Source organism: Lagopus muta, chromosome 1 (assembly GCF_023343835.1).
Source record: "Lagopus muta isolate bLagMut1 chromosome 1, bLagMut1 primary, whole genome shotgun sequence".
Lineage (NCBI taxonomy): Eukaryota > Metazoa > Chordata > Aves > Galliformes > Phasianidae > Lagopus > Lagopus muta.
The window spans coordinates 10,041,242-10,060,825 of record NC_064433.1 but is presented as its reverse complement, the minus strand read 5'-3'; the positions used below and the strand labels follow the sequence as shown (position 1 = coordinate 10,060,825).

At 38.1% G+C, this 19,584-nt stretch overlaps 1 protein-coding gene across 7 annotated transcripts in view; it reads right to left on the bottom strand.

Moving 5' to 3' along the window:
* CACNA2D1 (calcium voltage-gated channel auxiliary subunit alpha2delta 1) overlaps positions 1 to 19,584 on the bottom strand; it is a 356,904-nt gene that overhangs the window by 222,550 nt on the left and 114,770 nt on the right. The window lies entirely within an intron of this gene.

The window sequence follows — 19,584 nt, the reverse complement described above, 5'->3', positions numbered from 1 at the left end:
GAAGGGCCCTTAAAGCCCATCTAGTTTCAACCCCTTGCTATGAGAAGGGTTGCCTCCCTCCAGCTCAGGTTTTGCCTCGTCCAACCTAGCCTTGAGCACCTCCAGAGAGGGGGTATCCACAACTTCTCTGGGCAATCTGTTCCAGTGTCTCACCACTCTCTGAGTAAATAACTTCTTCCTACCTTGCATAGACATAGGTAAAAACCAGCTGCTAAGTAATTTACCTCTGTCTCTTTTCACCAGTACACATTCCCAGAGGCCTAACATGTACTCAGGGAGCAGACTCTGTGTGAAGGGCCATGCTGTCCCACATGTTCCCTCAAAGCATCAGTGCTTTCTTGCCCAGCACCCAGAGCAGGAAAGCAAGCTCAATTTTATCCTGTCAGAAATGGTTTCAGACTCACATCTTGCTCTCCATGGAGAGTGTCTTCTCATCTTGTTTTCTGTGAAAAACAAGCCTTTTCCCACCTAGTTATTCTTTAGCAGAAAATTGACAAAATTACTTCATGTTCTTTTTTGTATGTGTGTGTGTGAAATGTCTAGAAATCTGCCTTCAGCAGTGGTTTCTCACTGGAGGTGCCAAATTAGCTACTTCAGTAGCAAAAAGGTTTTTGATATACATATATTCTCAAAATATTTTACTAATTAAATTAATATACTTGAGAGACAGTGAACTCTCACCTATTTTGCCAATATTTTCATATCATCTGACTATCTGGGGAGCTCACATAGGAGAGAAAAGAAACTGCATTTTGATTTTTATAGGTAGCTATTTATCATATTTTTCATCCCAAAGGCTTCCCAGATGCAGCAGGAAGTTCACACCCTGAGGAGCCTGCAGAAGAATGTTGCTCAGCAATTGCCATGCCCAAGGTAAGTGAAGAACTAGATACAGATAAAGCTGTTAATGCTCTACTGTGCTTGTGTGAACAAACCCAACTGAAAGACAGGGCTTATTAGTTGGAATATAGAGTCATGAAAAGGAAGGATACCTGCATAGCAATATACTGAGTTAAATGATGAATAAGTCATGCAGAAAGAGAGCAAAGAAATAAAATCCTTATTAGAATTCCCTAGCCTATTTTACTTATCTAGGTCACTATAAAACACTCGCTACTTCTTTGCCTGCCAAAGATCATTCTATAATGTGTATACTGTTTCAAGTGGTGTCCCCCAGGGGTCAGTGCTGGGGACCATCCTGTTTAATGTCTTCATTGACTACTTAGGTGAAGGGATTGAGTGTACCCTGAGTAAGTTTGCAGATGACACCAAGTTGGGAGGTGGTGTCGATGTGCCTGAGGGTAGGGAGGCCCTGCAGAGGGATCTGGGGATTAGCTGGATCACTGGGCCAAGGTGAATGGGATGAGGTTTAACAAGGCCAAGTGTCGGGTTCTGCACTTTGGCCACAACAACCCCATGCAGCGCTACAGGCTTGGGGGTGAGTGGTTGGATGACTGTGAAGAGGAAAGGGACCTGGGGGTGTTGGTTGATGCTTGGCTGAACATGAGCTGACAGTGTGCCCAGGTGGCCAAGAGGGCCAACGGCATCCTGGCCTGCATCAGATATAGTGTGGCCAGCAGGAGCAGGGAGGTGATCATCCCCCTCTACTCAGCACTGGTGAGGCCGCACCTCGAGTGCTGTGTTCAGTTTTGGGCCCCTCACTACAAGAAAGACATTGAGGCCCTGGAACGTGTCCAGAGAAGGGCAATGAAACTGGTGAGGGGTCTGGAGCACAAACCTTATGAGAAGCGGCTGAGGGAGCTGGGATTGTTCAGTCTGGAGAAGAGGAGGCTCAGGGGAGACCTCACTGCACTCTACAACTTCCTGAAGGGAGGCTGTGATGTAAAAGGGTCTGGCCTCTTCTCCCAGGCAAATAGTAGGACCCGAGGAAATGGCCAGAAGTTGTACCAGAGGAGGTTTAGGTTGGACATAAGGAAGAACTTTTTCTCTCAGAGGGTGGTCAGGCACTGGAATGGCTGCTAAGGGAGGTGGTGGAGTTGCCATCCCTGGCAGTGTTCAAGAGGCGCCTGGATGAGGAGCTACAAGATATGGTTTAGTAGCTTGTGGTACTAATAGGAATGGGAGGGTGATCTTGCATGTCGTTTCCAACCTTGCAATTCTATGATTCTATGATTCTATGATTCTATGTGTAGAAAGACACAACAAAGTAAAATCACTTCTAACAAGAATGGCATAATGAGTTCTGTGTACCTATGTAGTTACGTAGCATTCATAGCAAAGAAGTACATGCGTAATATGAAAAATGAATGCAGCATCCACCTTTTTTCTCACCCAGAAAAGTATTCCACCCTTTACACCATCTTGCTTTTATCAAGCAGTACAGAAACTAAGAATCATAGAATAGTTAGAGTTGGGAGGGCCATCTAGTCCAACTGCCCTGCAATGAACAAGGACACTTACAGCTAGATCAGGCTGCTCAGAGCCTGGTCCAGCCTGACCTTGAATGTCTTCTGGGCATCCACCATATCTCTGGACAATTCGTTAGAGTGCTTCATTACCCTTATCATAGGAGGAAAAAAAAAAAAAAACACCAAAAAAATACTTACATCCAATCTAAATTTCTCCTCTCTTGGTTTGAAACCATTTTCTGCTGCCCTATCACAATATCTGTTAAGAATCTGTTCCCTTTCGCTTTTAGTTACTGAAAAGCTGCTCTCAATTCTCCCTGGAGCCTTCTCTTCTACAGGCTGAACACCCCACCTCTCTCACCCTGTCATCACAGGGGAGTTGTTCTATCACTTGGATCATTTTTTTGGTCATCCTTTGGACGTGACCCAGGAAGTCCATTTACTCCGTTCCTGTACTAAAGATGATGAGGACAGGCTGAGAGAGTTAGGTCTCTTTCAGATACTGAAAGTGACTTTTCAGTATCTGAAGGGGACCTACAGGAAACCTGGGCAAGGATATTTTATAAGAGCATGTAGTGAAGGATAAATGGTTTAAAACTGTTAGACGGTAGATTTAGACTTGATATTAGGAAGAAATTATTTACTGTGAGAGTGGTGAGACTCTTGAACAGGTTGCTCAGCAAAGTTGTGGATGGACCCTCCCTGGAAGCACTCAAGGCCAGGCTGGATGGGGCTTTGAGCAACCTGGTCTAGAGAGATGTGTCCCTGCCCATAGCAGGGGATTTGAACTATATGATCTTAAAGGTCCCTTCCAACTCAAAACATTCTATGATGACTCCACATCTGGACACAGAATTAATCTGTTTCCATCTGCATTTGCTTCCACACAGCAGGAATTCTTAAATCCTCCTCCTTAGATACAACTATATAAGGACACACCTGCAAGTTGGGATCAATTATTTCCCAATGCCTTTGGGAAAGCTCTCTCAGCTGTTTCTCCAAATCACAGTCCTAGGCAAGAGTTAGGGATAGCTCTGATGTCCAGATAGAAAAGTTGATTCCTTGAGGATGTTGTTTCAGACATGTACAAATAAGCCATTTTTGAGCGTTGTAACCAATATATAACCACAGTTTCATGTCTGATCTTCTCTTTGCTATTACTGCTTACATCAAGTGCAGATGTTTAACTATCAATCATTCAGATTCCTGGATTAGCATTTAAATGCCTGAATGTGATAGCATCACATGAATACAAGAAAAGGGATGAGAAAACTGAGTACACTGATAGATGCCCTCAATTTAGTGCCCCATAGCTTAACCTTTGACTTCTGTTGGGCATTTACACATATAACATTCCTCCCTTATAGCTGTACAAGTGATTGTTAGTGACAAAGATTAATCTGATTACTGGCATAGTGAAAGCATGGAGAAGCACTCCAAGATACACAGTGTTTAATGATGCATATGGCATGCTAGAGAAGCTATATAATTTACTGGGAAAGACACAAGGAAAAAGTGTTCTACTTCTCTCTAGGAATAAAAAGAACAAATCTGCTTATTTCCTTGACCACTCTTCTTTCTCCAACTATGAATTCTGCTACAGCAAAATTTGTGTTGCTCTAAAATATGTGCTTTAATAGTGAGGGTTATACTTGTAAAAAGCTTCAATTCCACTGGCATTCTGGCATCACACATTTGGGACTAACGTGTAATTTGCTACAAGCATAGCTCATGGATGAAATGTTGTTAGTAGCACTCTGAGCAATTTATGCAAGTTTCAGAACTAATGCAAGTTATCTACACAACAGATTTGAGGTAGATTCTGATATATTTCAAATTGTTCATACACTTCTGAGCACTACAGACACTCATGAGCACAAAGAGCACATTCAATGTTAACACAGTGATAGAAACAAAAATAGTTTGTCTGAACCTTGTTGAAAGCTGGAAAAGAAATAGCTGCTGAGTCCTTGGTGGAAGGCAACCAATAACACAGCAGTCTTGCAGGACTCTGCCTGTAGACTCCAAGAAATGAGCTACAGAACCCAGGGGAAAGTACAAAGCATCATTCAAGCCTGCCCAATTAGACCAGTCTTCAAGGATTTTATCAAAGCGTCGCATTTTTAAAGGAGCAAACAGAACCTCAGGTACTATAAATTACTCTTGTCACTTCAATTCCACCATCTCTTTAAACCTATTTACACCATTTGCTTTGGTGAGCAAAGCAGAAATTGACCCAAGAAGAGATATTACACTGTATTTGTAGATTAAAACCTCTTGTTTTCAGGAAAGAATTGGGTCTGCAATGCACAACACATTTTGCCTCTGATCTAGCTTTGATGGCCAGGTTTAAATATCCAATAGCATTAAATCACTACATAAACCAGAGCTACAGAGCAACCATCACAGATATGGGACATAACAGATATTTACTATTCTCACTAACACGTTTGTTTAAATTCACTATTAAGCTGGGAAAATGATAATCTGCGATTCCAACAGAAGTAATAAATACATTGGTTTTATATTCACAATCATAGCAAATAGAAATTTCCATTGCAGAGAAATCATGTCTTCTAATGACCAATACAAACTTACTGCTAATTCTGACAGTATCCATACAGATCTGCTAAAGTGTTGTTATCCAAGGATTAAGTCTTGCTTGATAGTGTGAGCATGAACAAATGTTATGGGATCAAAAGAGTACCAGGAATATTTCCTTCCCAGAGTTCAAACTATTTGCTTTTAAAGAAAAAAGGCAAACAAGTGTTAACTGAAAAGGCAGAGAAGGTATTTCTAAGTGCTCTGTTTTGGATGAAAATTCATGACCACTATTTCTATATCAAATTAATGCATTAATGTTGTAGGACAGGTTGACTGTATTGAGGTCAAACCACAATGTGAATTGTTCGGAACTTTTTTCTGCTTATTATTGACATATGTACTTTCTTTTTCTGATAGTCTCCATAAGCTTTTTGAAGGCATATTTTCCTCCATGTGATGTTCTCATCATCCCTATCACATCACAGGAGACACAGGGAGTAACTGGTAGACCAGCTACTTTAAAGAATTCATTGTCATGTTAGATTTCACTTCTCAATTGACCTCAAGCACAATTACTGTGATGAATTTCTTTGTGAATCTGCAGTTTCAGTTAGGCACTTGTATTTAGAAATGCTGATAAAGAGATTCCTTCTATAAAGAAAAGGTAAAACATTTTGGGTAGAGTAGTAGTATGAATAACAATCTTTCCACTGTTCTATAGGTTTCAAAGACAGAAGGAATGATTTCAGCTGGAGCAAAAGAACATAATGGGGAACAAATGAAGAGAAGAAATACAGAGAAGTTTGGACAATGATATCTCAGAGCTAGCATGCCCAGAAACCTAATGCAGGAGGCTTTTAATAAGCAGTGGCACAGCCAAGGGTTGGTGGCACATTTTTTCCTTAAACAGAAGGGTGATTTTCCTTAAGCAGAAGGGTGATGCTGCAGCAATCTCACCACGTAGCCTGACACACACCTGCGAACATCAGCTTGTGAGCACACACACAGCTACTATTTCTTACAGTATATATACTAGCATTGCATATTGTACCAAATTAGAAACTATTGTGTAGGGAATTTTTTTCAGCCTCTCTGCTTTTCTAATCATAGATCCTCCTGCAATTAACTTTTTTTTTTTTTTTTTTTCTGGAAGAACACACTAGTATAGGGGCACATTTACTCAAAAAACAAACAAACAAACAAACAAACAACAAAAATACCCACTAAATCGAGTCTGAAACCTTTACACTGTAGATACTGTAGATGTGGACCATCAGTCAACTCTAGTGCACTTCCTAGCTGAGGCAGACTTAACCTTCAGAAACTTTCAGGGAGGCATCATAGAAAAGCATAGGTTGCAATAGACCTCTGGAGATAATCTGGTCCATCCTTGGTTTGAAAACACAGCATTAGGCTAGGTTATCCAGCACCCTGTCAAGCTAAGTCTCCCTCCATGGAAGGAGATATCAGCACATTTCCAGGTGATTTGAATTTCACACGGTAAAGAATTTTTTTCTTATATTCAGACAAAAATTACCCTAAAGCAGTTTGTACCCATTGCCACTTCAGCTTATTACCATGTATCCCTGTGAAGAGATAATCTGCACTTCCTCCTTAACTGAACTTTACGTATTGAAAGCATGTGATTAGATGCCACTAAGCTCTCTCTTCTCTTTAGGCAAACCTAACTCCTTAAACTTTTCTTCATAAATCAATTCTGAACAAAGGACTATGATCTCCATTTCTGGATGACTGGTGAACTGCTGTCAGGTTTACCAAGTCATTTTGTTCCCTTTACAAGTCATGAAAATACATTAGTGCTCTTCCAGACTCTTGCCATCTCTCCATTATTTAGAAGTATATTAAAAATGAATAACACCAGACTACACATTATCTCAGCCTAAGGTGATTGTTAAGATTCTTTGATATGTATGTATGTATATTATTTTCAAGAAATTTATGTTTCCTATTGTTTATTCTTTTAGTTTAATTGTTAATTAGTGTTTTATTGCTTTCTTGTCAGAGGAGTTCACACAGCAGCTATTTTGATTAACGTTGACAAGTTAATTTCTACTGTCAATATTCTGAAGAACTGGACTCAACCTAGAAAGTTGCTAAAGCTTATTCAGTAAGCAGCCAAAAATACAGGAATCATGCATCTAGGAAGAAATTGGGCAGGAGAGAAGCCTAATCTATAGCCTAAGGCACCTTTGACAACAGAGACTCGCATCTATGCAGTCAGCTAAGCTGAGACAAAGAAGACAGAGTAGACGCAAAATGAGCAGTCTGTAAGCCTGTATACTGTTTTTCTTCCTGAAATTTGGAAACACGCATTCTAATGAAGAGTAAGTGGGAGTCTCTTGGATTAGTCTACCAAAATCAGGCTCTAAAATTCTGCCTAGTAACATCTGCAGCACATATGCTTTCCTGCAGGTCTGCCATGCACCCTACTATCTTCTACACCTGTAGTCATGGATTTTTCTTCTGTATCCATCTTGTACAATATTTTATTGATATCTTTAATCAGTTATTTTATTTTCAGTTTCTAAACAAACGCCTTTCCAGGGTCACGTATTACAAAGTTTCAGATGCAAAGTCCCCAGTTAGCAGCAATGAGCCTTTTTTGTATCTGTTTTGCAGTATCTGGAGGCACCAAAACAGTTTCAGTCAAAAGCAGAACAAATCACAGAATCACATGGAATTGTAGGGGTTGGAAGGGACCTCCAGAGATTGAGTCCAACCCCCTGCCAAAGCAGGTTCCCTACAGCAGGTCGCACAGGTAGGCATCCAGGCAGGTCTTGAACATCTCCAGAGAAGGAGACTCCACCACCTCCCTGGGCAGCCTGTTCCAGTGCTCCGTCACCTCACCGTAAAGAAGTTCTTGCACACATTTGTGCAGATCTTCCTATGCTGCAGTTTCCGGCCATTTCCCCTTGTCCTGTCTCCACTATAAATACATAACAAATGACATCGCCAACTATGAGGAGCTTACTATCTCACAAAATCAGGTAAAAATGCATATAATTAGTCATTTTTTCAGTAATACAAATTGATTAAGTTGTTTGGCTTAACCACATAACACAAGAAAAGTGACTTTAAATTGATCTACAGACGTCTTCACAAGAAGATTTTTGTTCCTCCACACGAAGTCTTTAGTCACTGATTTTCCATTTCTATTACTCCCATTGAAGTTTGCTTTTCTGAGTGAAGACAGCGAATCTATTACAGTATTTCAAAAACAATCCCTCCTTATGCTGGTACGGCACATTGCTGAGGCTCAGCTGTTGAGTGCCTTTACAAATAATGGTCTCTAAGTGTTCTCATTCCTGAAACAGTAATTACACTATTTTAAAGTGCAGCTTAGAGAGATTGGAAAATAATTTCATAGACTTTAAGGATTGTATTGGGGGGGCAGTTGGGGGGAAGTAATTTTATTTTAAAAACCTAACTGATAGCAGTAGTTATGTGAAGTAGGAATTTTATCTTCAATTCATATCACTCCATCCTAGAAATGGAGCCACTGAAAACAAGAAAATTAATTACACCGAATCAAGCAGACAAATTTAAAAGACTCAATAAATTCACTCCAGTAGTTGATAAGGCAAACAGAATATAGTAATGAAGAAATATGAGAACTGCTCCAAAAGTAATGCCTCCTATTTTTTGATGATGGCCCACAAAATCAGAGGCAGATGGCAGTGCTATGACAGTAGAAACTGAATCTTTCTGCCAATTTTCCATTACACGCTGTTGCTGCATGACAGATGGCAGGAGAGAGGTAGTCTGACAGAATGGCATCTGACATAGAAGTGCATACAAAGCAAAGGTATCTCACTGGATTCCTCCATACAGAAAAAACTGCACCTATGTTCATCAGTGCTCACTGAACATCTATGGAGATCAAAGAATGGATATGAGAACAGTGAGAAGTAACTGGTGAGTTTCAGCAGTGAGGATAGCAACATGAAATACAATTCACATTCCAAACATCTATGCACAGCTGTTACATCACAAAATGAAGAGTGTCTTGATCAGCTCATCCACACTAATCAGTGGTTTATAATTAGAGAATTGTTTACGGAGATGAATATCACCTTCAATGCAGTGGAAACGATGGTGGCAACATTGGAACATCACAAACTTTGTGTCAGGTGGATCGCAAGAATGTTCTCTCAGGAACAGAAAGAACATCTTATGCAAGTTTGTCGGGATCTATTGAGCCTATATGAAGCTGAAGGTGACAGTTTCCTGGATTGCATAATTATCATTGACGAGATGTGGTCTTATCACCATGAGCTGAAGTCAAAATGGCAGACCATGGAGTGGCAAAGTGTGAATTCCTCATTAAAGAAACAGTTCAAAACACATTCCTCAGCAGGTAAAGTGAAAAAGCATAGCTAATAGCAGTGACTATGTTGAAAACCAGTGTTTTCTACCTGAGAATGTGCTCTATCAAACAAGTGTTATCGTGCTCTTTGCATCTGTTGTAGTTTCCATGGAAATAAATAGAAGGTATTACTTTTAGAGACACCTATGTATTTTCTGCCAAAATCTTCATAGTCCTAACATTGGCCTGTGAAAAAAACAAACACTGGTGGCTTTTTTCTGAAATATTATTACTAATATCAATATGACTAAAGAAAATTTTAAAAGTATTTTCCTGCTCCGTATGTGGTTAGTACAAAGGAAGAGCTAAATGGCACACTGCAAGGGCATACTTCAGCAAAAGCAGTTTTTGAGCACAGCTGCTTAGAGGTAACTGTTTCAAACAGGATGCAGTATAGTAAAGCCTCCAGATCCTCAAGAAGAGAAGAAAGAACTTAGTATTTGAGGCTGATGCAATAAATACAAATAGTCTTATTTTCACTTTCTGTTGCAAGAAAAGCCTCTGACCACATCTCATTACAGCTTAAGGCATTTTCACTGTCCTCTCTTGTAAGGATGGGGGGGAGCAGATCCACCTCCTGCCAGCAAGAGAGCAGAGAGCTCAGCAGTAGTGTGAAACAGCATCCTTAACACCACAGCAGGTAAATGGGGATAACTGTGCATGCCCATCTCACAGTGGCTTGGGAGGGCAGATATAATAGTGAGGCTAAAATACAAAGAAATGTCAAATCTCAACACTTCTTGGGGAAATTGTTTCTGAGAAGAACAGATTTCACTTCCAAGATATCTCATATTATCTTTAGTTTGAATCTTCACCATTGCATTCCCATTCCCATTAGTCTGGTTACACCCCATGATATTACCCTGAACATGCTCCTGCAGTTTCAGCTACGAGCTCCAATATATCCCCACATCTTAACTCCACTGTGAAAATATAGTTTAGCTCAAGTACTTAGTATAGACTTTAAAAACTCTGCTCTGAAATTAACCTCTTCTCAATTTTGTGTTCATATATGTATTTCTTTGATTTATTTCAGTTCTCGATACTTTAGCAAGCCCAGAAATCTACATAATGCATTTCTTGTCCATGTCTAAGTACCAGTGATGTGTTTCTATTATAAGACTGTAAACAGGATTTGTTACCTGCTTTTTTTCACTATAAAAAAAGACTTTGTCACCTGGGCATTACCTACATTGTAATTCAGAATATTAGTCATTACATTTACCAACTTACATTTTGCTGAGCTAACTATTTTTTTACTTTGTATGTATTGGTTTTGTTCTGTCAAGTTTCTTCCTGTCCCTTTGTGGTTTTGTGCCTTCAATGGTACTTGCAACCAAGCACTGTATCACATGCAAATTTAATGAACGTGCTGACAGTCTCCTTCTTACAGATCATTAATGATGATGTTAATCCAGGCCAAAACTTAAAATCTCCCCCATGATAGTTCATTAGACTCCTCTCCACAGTCTAACATACCTGGCCAAATTTACTCCTGATGTCACAACAAAAGATAATTCAATGAATTTTAAAAGCTTGCGCCAATGTACATAAGCAATGAATCTGGCCCATTACCTTTCATTATTAGCCTTTGTTTGTAGTCATGCACTTATTTTACAGTGGCATGAAAATAAATAAAGCTAGTTGGAATTAGTTTTGCAACTAAGGCTTCATGTAACAGTATCTGGCACATCAGTAAAGCATGTGCACTACTATTGCTTCTTACTGATCCTGTCATATATATAGATATAGATATCAAGACCATTTGTAAGAGATATTTTGATTAGGAATTATAAATCTTGGTTATACTTACCTCATTCCATGCATAGCAAACCTGCTGCCATCACCCAAAATCTATAGCATCAGGTAGCCACTTTGATGATATCTATATGCAAGTCTACAGCATTTTTGTGACTTTGGGTGATGTCATGTTCCCAGTGGCTACAAAAATATTTTTAAAAAGAAACTGAAGAATCTTAGATGACTAACATTGTACTTTATGGATTTGCACCACCAAAATAGGGAAGAAGTATTATGCACATACTGATGCAGAGGACAGAAAGAAATGCACAAGGCATTTGTGTTCCAAAGAAGGAATTGTAGAAGAATATCACACAAATCAGCTCCCACATGAGAAGCACTTAAGCATTTCATAATGAACCTCTTGTATTGGAAGGAAAGCTGGCATGGGATAACAAGATTCATTCTTTACATACCAAGCTCAGATATTATCAATGTCATTGCCATCAGCAGTAGATGGCTGAGTACCTCTTCATGGTTCCAAGCTCAGAGCCTCCTAAGGACACTCAGTCACCACCACGCCTGGCAAGTGCCCTGGACAGTTAGTTAAAAACCGCTGTCAGAGAAGAATGAGAGTGAAGCCATGCTCTATCCTTCTCTTTCAAGTGTTTCCCGTTTGTAGAAAATCTCATTTATATTGTGCCCAAGGAAGCAATGAAGAGGGAGTTAACACAATCCTGAAGCGAGCTCCTCCAGCTGAGGGGCTGGAGACCTTCCTGCTTTCTGCATATTGTTCAAATGTCCACTTTATGTATGACATTGCCATGATTCATACAAAATTGAACAGACACCCAATTGCACAGAGTCTAACTGGTTTAATATCTTCTCTGCCTTCAGTAATTTGCCATTCAAGCCCTTACAGAGCAACATGGTATTGTTTTTGTTTGTTTGTTTGTTGTTTGTTTTTTTGTTTGTTTGTTTTGTTTGTTTGTTTTTGTTGGGGTTTTTTTTTGCTTTGTTTTGTTTTGTTTTCCCTTTAAAAACCTGTTTGCCACCCTTGTCCATAACCTGAAGATATTCCCACTGATCTGCAGCCAGGAGCTCCAGCCTAGCTGCAGATCCACCTTCTTCCTCCAATTCAACATCAGAGCTTCATATAATGGTTTCTACTTCTATTTCTTAAAGCTAGTCTTGCCACATTTAGCCAGTGATGATTGGTTGCAGCCCTTTGAGGAAGCAGTTGGAAATGTTCTGCTGCCCTGGAATGAGCATATATTGCAAAGACCAAGTGATGTATAAAATTCAGTGGAAGAAGATGACAACATATTGTAAGCACTATAAAAAAGAAAAGCGATTTTATCCAACAGTCAGTGTAGCAGGAAAACAAATCAACTCTGTACATCAAACATGTGGTGAGATTGAAAATATCTTTAAATTATCAATCTAAAAAAGTAATGCTGTGTTTATTGATCTATCTCTCCAGCTCTCTCCATGTACTGCTTTTCAGTTTACTTGTTCTATTGACCCTACAAAATATAGCCTAGGCCAAGACCAGCAGTGACCAAAAGATAAAATGTAATATTTTAAAAGTCCTTTTTTTTTTTTTTCTTAAAGAAAAGCAGTTTAGCCATTGTCTATCACAGAGGGCACAAAATGTGTTGGGGCTGTAAATTGAGCTACCTTTCACAGAAATTCAGGGTAAGTATTTCATGTTGTTAATAAGGAGCTAGATATTCAATATGAAGTGAAATTCAGAATAGATTTGTAAATAGAAGAACTAGCGGCAATACTGAGCAGCCACAGTATCCCAGTTTCAATTAAAAGGGGTTAAGTTCTGAAGCACAGAGTTTCACTAACTGCCAATTAGATACACTGCCAGAGGGAAAAGGAAAATGAGGAATGAGATGTAAAGCATTACCCATGCAAAGCTTAACCATTGTTACATACAGACATTCATTCCTTGTGCAATGAAATGATACACATTGAAGTGCAAAGCTGCTGTCCAGCCCAGTTGTAATTATTTAGTGGGCTGTGAGGTTTTGTTTGCTAAATATAAAAAGGAATAGAAAACTTACCAAAAAAAAAAAAAAAGAAAGAAAAAAAAAGAAAAGAAAAGAAAGAAAGAAAGAAAAAAAGGTATTTCTTATCCCCAGTCACAAATTCCGTAAGATGTATACGCAATGGGAACTGCCTCTTTTTCTTTCTTTTTCTTTTCTTTTTTTTTTTTTTTTCCCCACAGTTTCTATATATATTTTTTAAATCATTACATAAAGTTTTAGAGGTTGATTTGCTAATCAATTATCCCACTGGTCTGTTAGTAGCACAACAACCCTTATTTCACCCCAACAGTTATGCAACTGTTTACTTGGAGACAATGCAGACAGGGATATGGATTTTTTATATGACTAGTCTGTCTAGTTTTTAGTATTTTTTATAATTATTGTCTTCTCTGTTAATGAGTGCAGGATTTATCCCTAAATACTCAGCCTTGTTTTTCACATTCAGATTAACCACCAATTAGTGCTAATTGGACCTGGCAAGATTTCTGTTGATGGACACATATGTACAGTGAGACAGAATGAGAGAGCTAATTAATTTTGGATAGGTCACTCCTGGCTGTCAATTTTTCTTTAAACTCTAGGCGTGTGCATATAACTCTTACTTCAAATCAAATTCTTTGGAAAGTATTCACTCTCAAATGTAAAATTGGGAAGCACAATTAAGTGGCCATAGCTAAATCCAAATATTGAGTTTTCTATGCATAGATGGGTCTAGTTGCCAGATGGGATCCTTGTTCTTGTATATCTACAATGCAAGTCTCTGATTGTAGATGAAACTCTTCTAGCGTGCTGGCAATTCCTTTCATTTCTCAGTTCCTCTGCAGGCTGTTGCAGCATTTGAACTGAAAAGACTTCAGGGGAATGTTTAAACCAAAAAATGCAGTGAGAAGGGAAAAGGCCCTAATTAATAGTTTGATAGATTCTGTACAAATATTTCTATTAGGATACGGCTTTAAGAGCCTCAACACAAACCTGAAAATTGACAGTTAATCACAGAATCACAGAATTGTAGGGGTTGGAAGGAACCTCCAGAGATCATCAAGTCCAACCCCCCTGCCAAAGCAGGTTCCCTGCACCAAATGCACTTACACTTAATACAAGTGAAAGAACTAATATGCCCAGACCTCCAAGACCCCATAATAATTTTAAATAAAGTATAAGATGTAGCCGGTCACCTATTATTGAAGAATTGTAGGAGCTGTTTTACGAGAAGGCACCTCTAGTTCCCTAGATCTCTTGTTAGTACATTTTTAGATGTGTTTCTCCCATGCTAAATTGCCCCAATCTATGCCTACATTCTGTTCAAGTGGTCTTTAATCTTCCTGTATATGTTTTCTTCCAGTGAAACATTAAAATATTTTTTAAGGACAAGTGAGATGTCCTAAAGTCTTTACAACTTTCCCAATACACTAATTGAAGGACATTTCTAACTTTAAAGGAGAATGGTTATCAATAAAGGCCATAAAGACACCTTGGAAAAACAAACAAACAAACAAACAAACAAATCAATCTATAGAATGATGTTAATTGATTGTTGTTTTTTCAGCCTTGTATTTTGCAGCCTATAAAATATAACTTATGTCCAAGGAGACATTGCGTACTAATTTTAACAGCTTTCAGAAAGTAGTGAAGCTACAGTATTAACTGCCACAAATGTTAAAGAAATAATGGCAATAAAATGCAATTTAAAATGGTATCATCTACGTCTTATGATATTTTGGAGTGCATATCTTCTCATAATCAACCACATCAGTAGATAAATAGACTTACTTCTGGAATCTAGTGTGTTAAATACGAAAAGTCTGAAGACTCATATAATACTCAAATACGTCCTAGTAAGAAGGAAAAAAAAAAATTGTGCATTTGTAAATCAAAGAACAGGTTTCAGTTCTGTGGTAATTTAAATCCTGCTAATTTTGACTTGATAGAGGATATATGTGGAAGTCTTGGATTTCCTCTCCTGTGAACACCCTGCATTGCTTCAGTGTTCTACGTAAAACAGTCATGATTACTTTGGTCCAGAATGCTGCCCAGACTTTTCCAGTGAAAAAAAAGTAACTTTATCGTTGATCAAAAGGTTGTGGGATTTTTTTGTTTGTTTTTGTTTTTGTTTTTGTGTGTGTGTGGTTTTAAGTGTTGATTTTCATTTGTTTAAATAGGAAAATGCCAAAATAGTTCCTTTCACTTGTCTTCCTCCACTGCTGTATTTTATTTCATTCTTGATTTTATCATCAAATAAAACATACCAAAGGTTCTGAAACTTTAATTTTAATTCTATGAAATTTTTAAGGCTGCAGTTAGTCTGTGAATACCAATAGAAAAATATTGTTCTTTTCATCAGCTCCAACCATGCATACTGCAGACATAAAAATATAAAACTACTGAGCCTCATAATTTTCTCCTCTTTCTCTAACAGGAAAGATGAAATTATATTTTGCTGTTCAGTCAGTGCAGATACCAAGCTGACAACATTGTCTTATTTAAGATCATGTATCAACAGAGATGATGATGAGTCATACACCCTACAGAATTTACAGAGTAAAACTGATATGCATGCATTACAGAAGATGACATGAAATGCAACAAATTGTATTGTTGAGTGATGAAAATGTGACCTGTGTTTAGGTTTAATTTATTTTAAGTTTTTATCTCAAGTATGTCACTCTTCCTGACAGAAATGAAAACAAAAAGACCACAATTCTTTTTTCCTCCAAAAAGTCTTTCCTCGTTTATGTTTTATTTTTTATGTATTTTTATATCAGTTAACCTTAACTCAACAATAAAGTTAAACCAGAATATATTTCTCTGGATATATAAAACTCCTGGAAAAAATACAGCTCACCCTTGATTTAGCCTCTGCTTCACTGTAACTTTATAAATCTAGACCATGAGGGTGGGACAGGAGATCTATTCCATCTCATGTTTTTGCCAGAGGTCATTTCACAGTCAAAGAAAGAGATATGCTACTAAAGACCTTTTGAAGGAAATTCAGTTTATGACTTAATTTGATTTCCTTCTTTTCACTGGCTGCACCATAATCTCTAGAGAGATGAGAACTCTGCCTATTTGAACTGTGTTGATTTGTACAGTTTGCCTCACTGCTTATTTGGGATCCTACTTGCCAAGAGACAGGAGGCGGTAGGAGAAGTCCTATGACTGTGCTCTTTTGCACTGGCTACAGCATATCCTAAGTAAAGGCATTTTCCATTTTTGCTATTGTGGATGCGAAGAGCTTAAGGTACATATTCCAGAGACATGCAAGGCAGCTCAAGCAAAACCAGGCAAACAAGAATCCAGTTTTAACTTAAATCTTACGTTATATGCCCACGAGGGAAGATCTGTGGGATCAAAAAGCTTTCCACATTTTTTTCATTCAAACTAATAAAAGGCACTGAACTTCTTCAAAATCTCTTCAGAATTTGCTTTAGTAGGCAACAAATAACCATGGCTATTGAAAAGAAACACTCATGCCCAGAGAGGCTGTGGAGTCTCCACCTTGGAGTTTTACAAAAACTGCCTAGACATAGTCCTAAATCACCCAGTTCCAATCCCACTGCCACTGGGGAGAGTGTGGGAAGTAAATTTTGGATCACTATATCTGGTTGACCAAAGCCTATCCAACTGGGCCTTGAATATTTCCAGGAATAGAGTATCCACAGTTTCAGGACAACCTGTTCCAGTGCCTAACCACCCTGATGCTGAAGAATTTCTCATATGTAATCTAAACCTGTCTGGTTTGAAAACATTACTCCTTGTTCCATCTCTCCTCATTTCATAGCTATTAAGGGATTGTTTATTATATTTTTTTCTCACCATCAACTAAGTAGTAATAAAATTGGAAAGCCTTCAAATCAAAGGTAAATTTCCAGAGAATACTGGAAATTGAGAAGCTTCTCCACCCACTCCATCCCACCCTCCTCATGGAATGGTGATCTTGGTAGGCATCTCATAGAACTGCAACCATATCAGCAGTCATCTGTGCCTCAGGTGCATATATACTCATAGCTGATATCAGATGGTGACCATCTGATGTTTCTGCTTAAGAAATAACACTGCTTTGCTTATTTTGTACCTTCTTTAACACATATTGTTTTTCAGTCTCACATATACATAGTGCCTTGCAGAAACTGCAAGATTTCACATTTTTCTTCTGCTTAAAGTGTGTTGACTCTCATGCTGGTCTGTTTTTATGTTTGTTTGTTGTTTTTTTTTTTCCTATAAAATCAAAGTCTCTGACAATACCTGCAAGCTCTGACTATTCAAATGAAATTCATTAATATCTTCCAGCAAAAGTAGTCTCCCTTATTCCATTCCACTTGGGATATAAAGAAAAACCTAATATATAATGTAACCTGAACAATAAATGACAGCTACAAGGAATAAACAAATAAGTAAGATAGACAAAAGGCTCACTAAAGCAGGTGAAACATGCTTCTACTACCTATGAAGATGATTTTTTTTCTCCCATGCTTAACATACACAGCAAGAACATCTTGCTGTAAATGACTCAACTCAATAATCCTGGTGAGTTCCTGATATACACGCTCCAGATGCCTTCAGGTAGTGTAGGAAAACCTTGGGAAATAAAAAAAATTATCTCCTAGGCAAAAACTCTATAAAAATGAAATGCTTAGTGAAAGGCAGTAATATGTTACTTTACTAGCACTTTTCATTCTGAAAAGTTACAAAGGCTTTAAAAGAGAAATGTCTGAAAACAAAATATAACAAAACAGATGTCACAGCAAAATTAAGGCTCCACAGGCAAATACTCAAAAGGCCTAAAATGCCAAGCTAAGTTGAAATATGTCACTTTACAAATACCCTCAGTGAAATACCTCAGATGCATAATACATTTTCACTCAACACCTAATTAGCAATTGGCACTCACTGCACCAAATTAACACTGAACTAAGCCCTTGGCATAATTCCAAAAGTTATCAGGTATTCCTGTGCAGATATTTACATGGTTCAACAGAAATGTCCTAATAACCCTTGCTGGGAGGCAGTAAAGTAGTATTCTGCCAGCTGATGAAAACCTAAACTAAGCTGCTTGCCCAAAATGAAATAGGAAACCATAAGAAATTTGCAGCTGAGGGCACCAGTAAAATCCAAAATTTTCCATCAACATACATGGGCATCCTTTTATTTATCTCATCCTTTGAAAGCACTGCCACTCACAATACCGGGATACTAATTATATGGACAGTGGACACTGACGTGTCCCACATGGGAAGAGCACCTAGATTGGGGAAGGTGTCTGCATCTGAATGGGCATGATACAATGACCGCATCATTGAATCTGAGTCCTGGCTCAGCACAGGTTCCTCACTAAATGGAATACCTACTCATGGTCACTGACTCCTGCTCACGGTCTCTGATCCCAGCCTCAGGTTTGGCTCTTCACTAAATAAGTCTTCATACACTGTCCGAGGGATCACACAGGGGAAGGACATTCCCTGAAGTGCATGATAGCAGTGCTCAGCACAAATGCTGTTGTGGCACATATTAATAGCCTGTGACAAGATCAACTTCTCACAATAAAATTGTGATCAATGGAAATTAAATTAAGGATGAACCAAAGCAGTATTGTTTTGCTGAGTCCGGAACTGAGAGCTGCAGTGGGATAGCCCACTGAAATCTGCATCAGCAAGGAAGGATTTATCCCTACAAAAGCATTTGCATTATCTCTCCAAAGCTGTTTCAAGTTACATTCTGAAATTTAAAATTAAGCTTACAGAGGTATAAGCAATATTAGAATAAACATTTTTTCTACTCATCAAAAAAATTTCAACTTCAAGCATTTAGAAATCAGAACAGAACTAAATGTTTTGATTAACTTTATTTTGTTGCTGATTTACTGATTATTTTTTTTTTAATTTAAAGTGCTCACTAGTTCAAGAATGATCCACAGGGGTTTTGCAGACATGAGTAATGCAAGTACCAACGTCACTACATAGAATTTTACACTCAGTCTTTCACATTTCAGTCGTGTATGCTTATTATATCTATCTTATTATAGAATGTGCATTCCTTTTCTGTTTTCTAGAATAAATGTTCCCCACTTCCCCTCATAATAATACCTTTCCTTTTATAGAGAGACACAAAAGGCATAAAAAATACAGTCCAACTTACAACTGAAAAACAATCATTATGATTAGTAATAGCATGAAAACTGTTGTTGGATTTTGGAGATTTCTCTAACCAGAATTGAAATATAAAGCCAAGGTATAAAAAAAGTTACCAAAAAAAAAAAAAAAAAAGATAATTTTAACTTATAGTCACTTGCAATTACTATTTTGGTATTTTTGATGCTGTCTGTTCTAAGCATAGGGTCTGACAACTAAAAATAATTCTGCAGAAACAGAAGGAGATAAGGATGATCATCTGCCTGTACAGTACGTAAAATCTAAATACTATAATCTGATAATACTGGATTTTTATTATTGGATTATTATGTATAATTCAAATGAGCTGATCTCCTTCC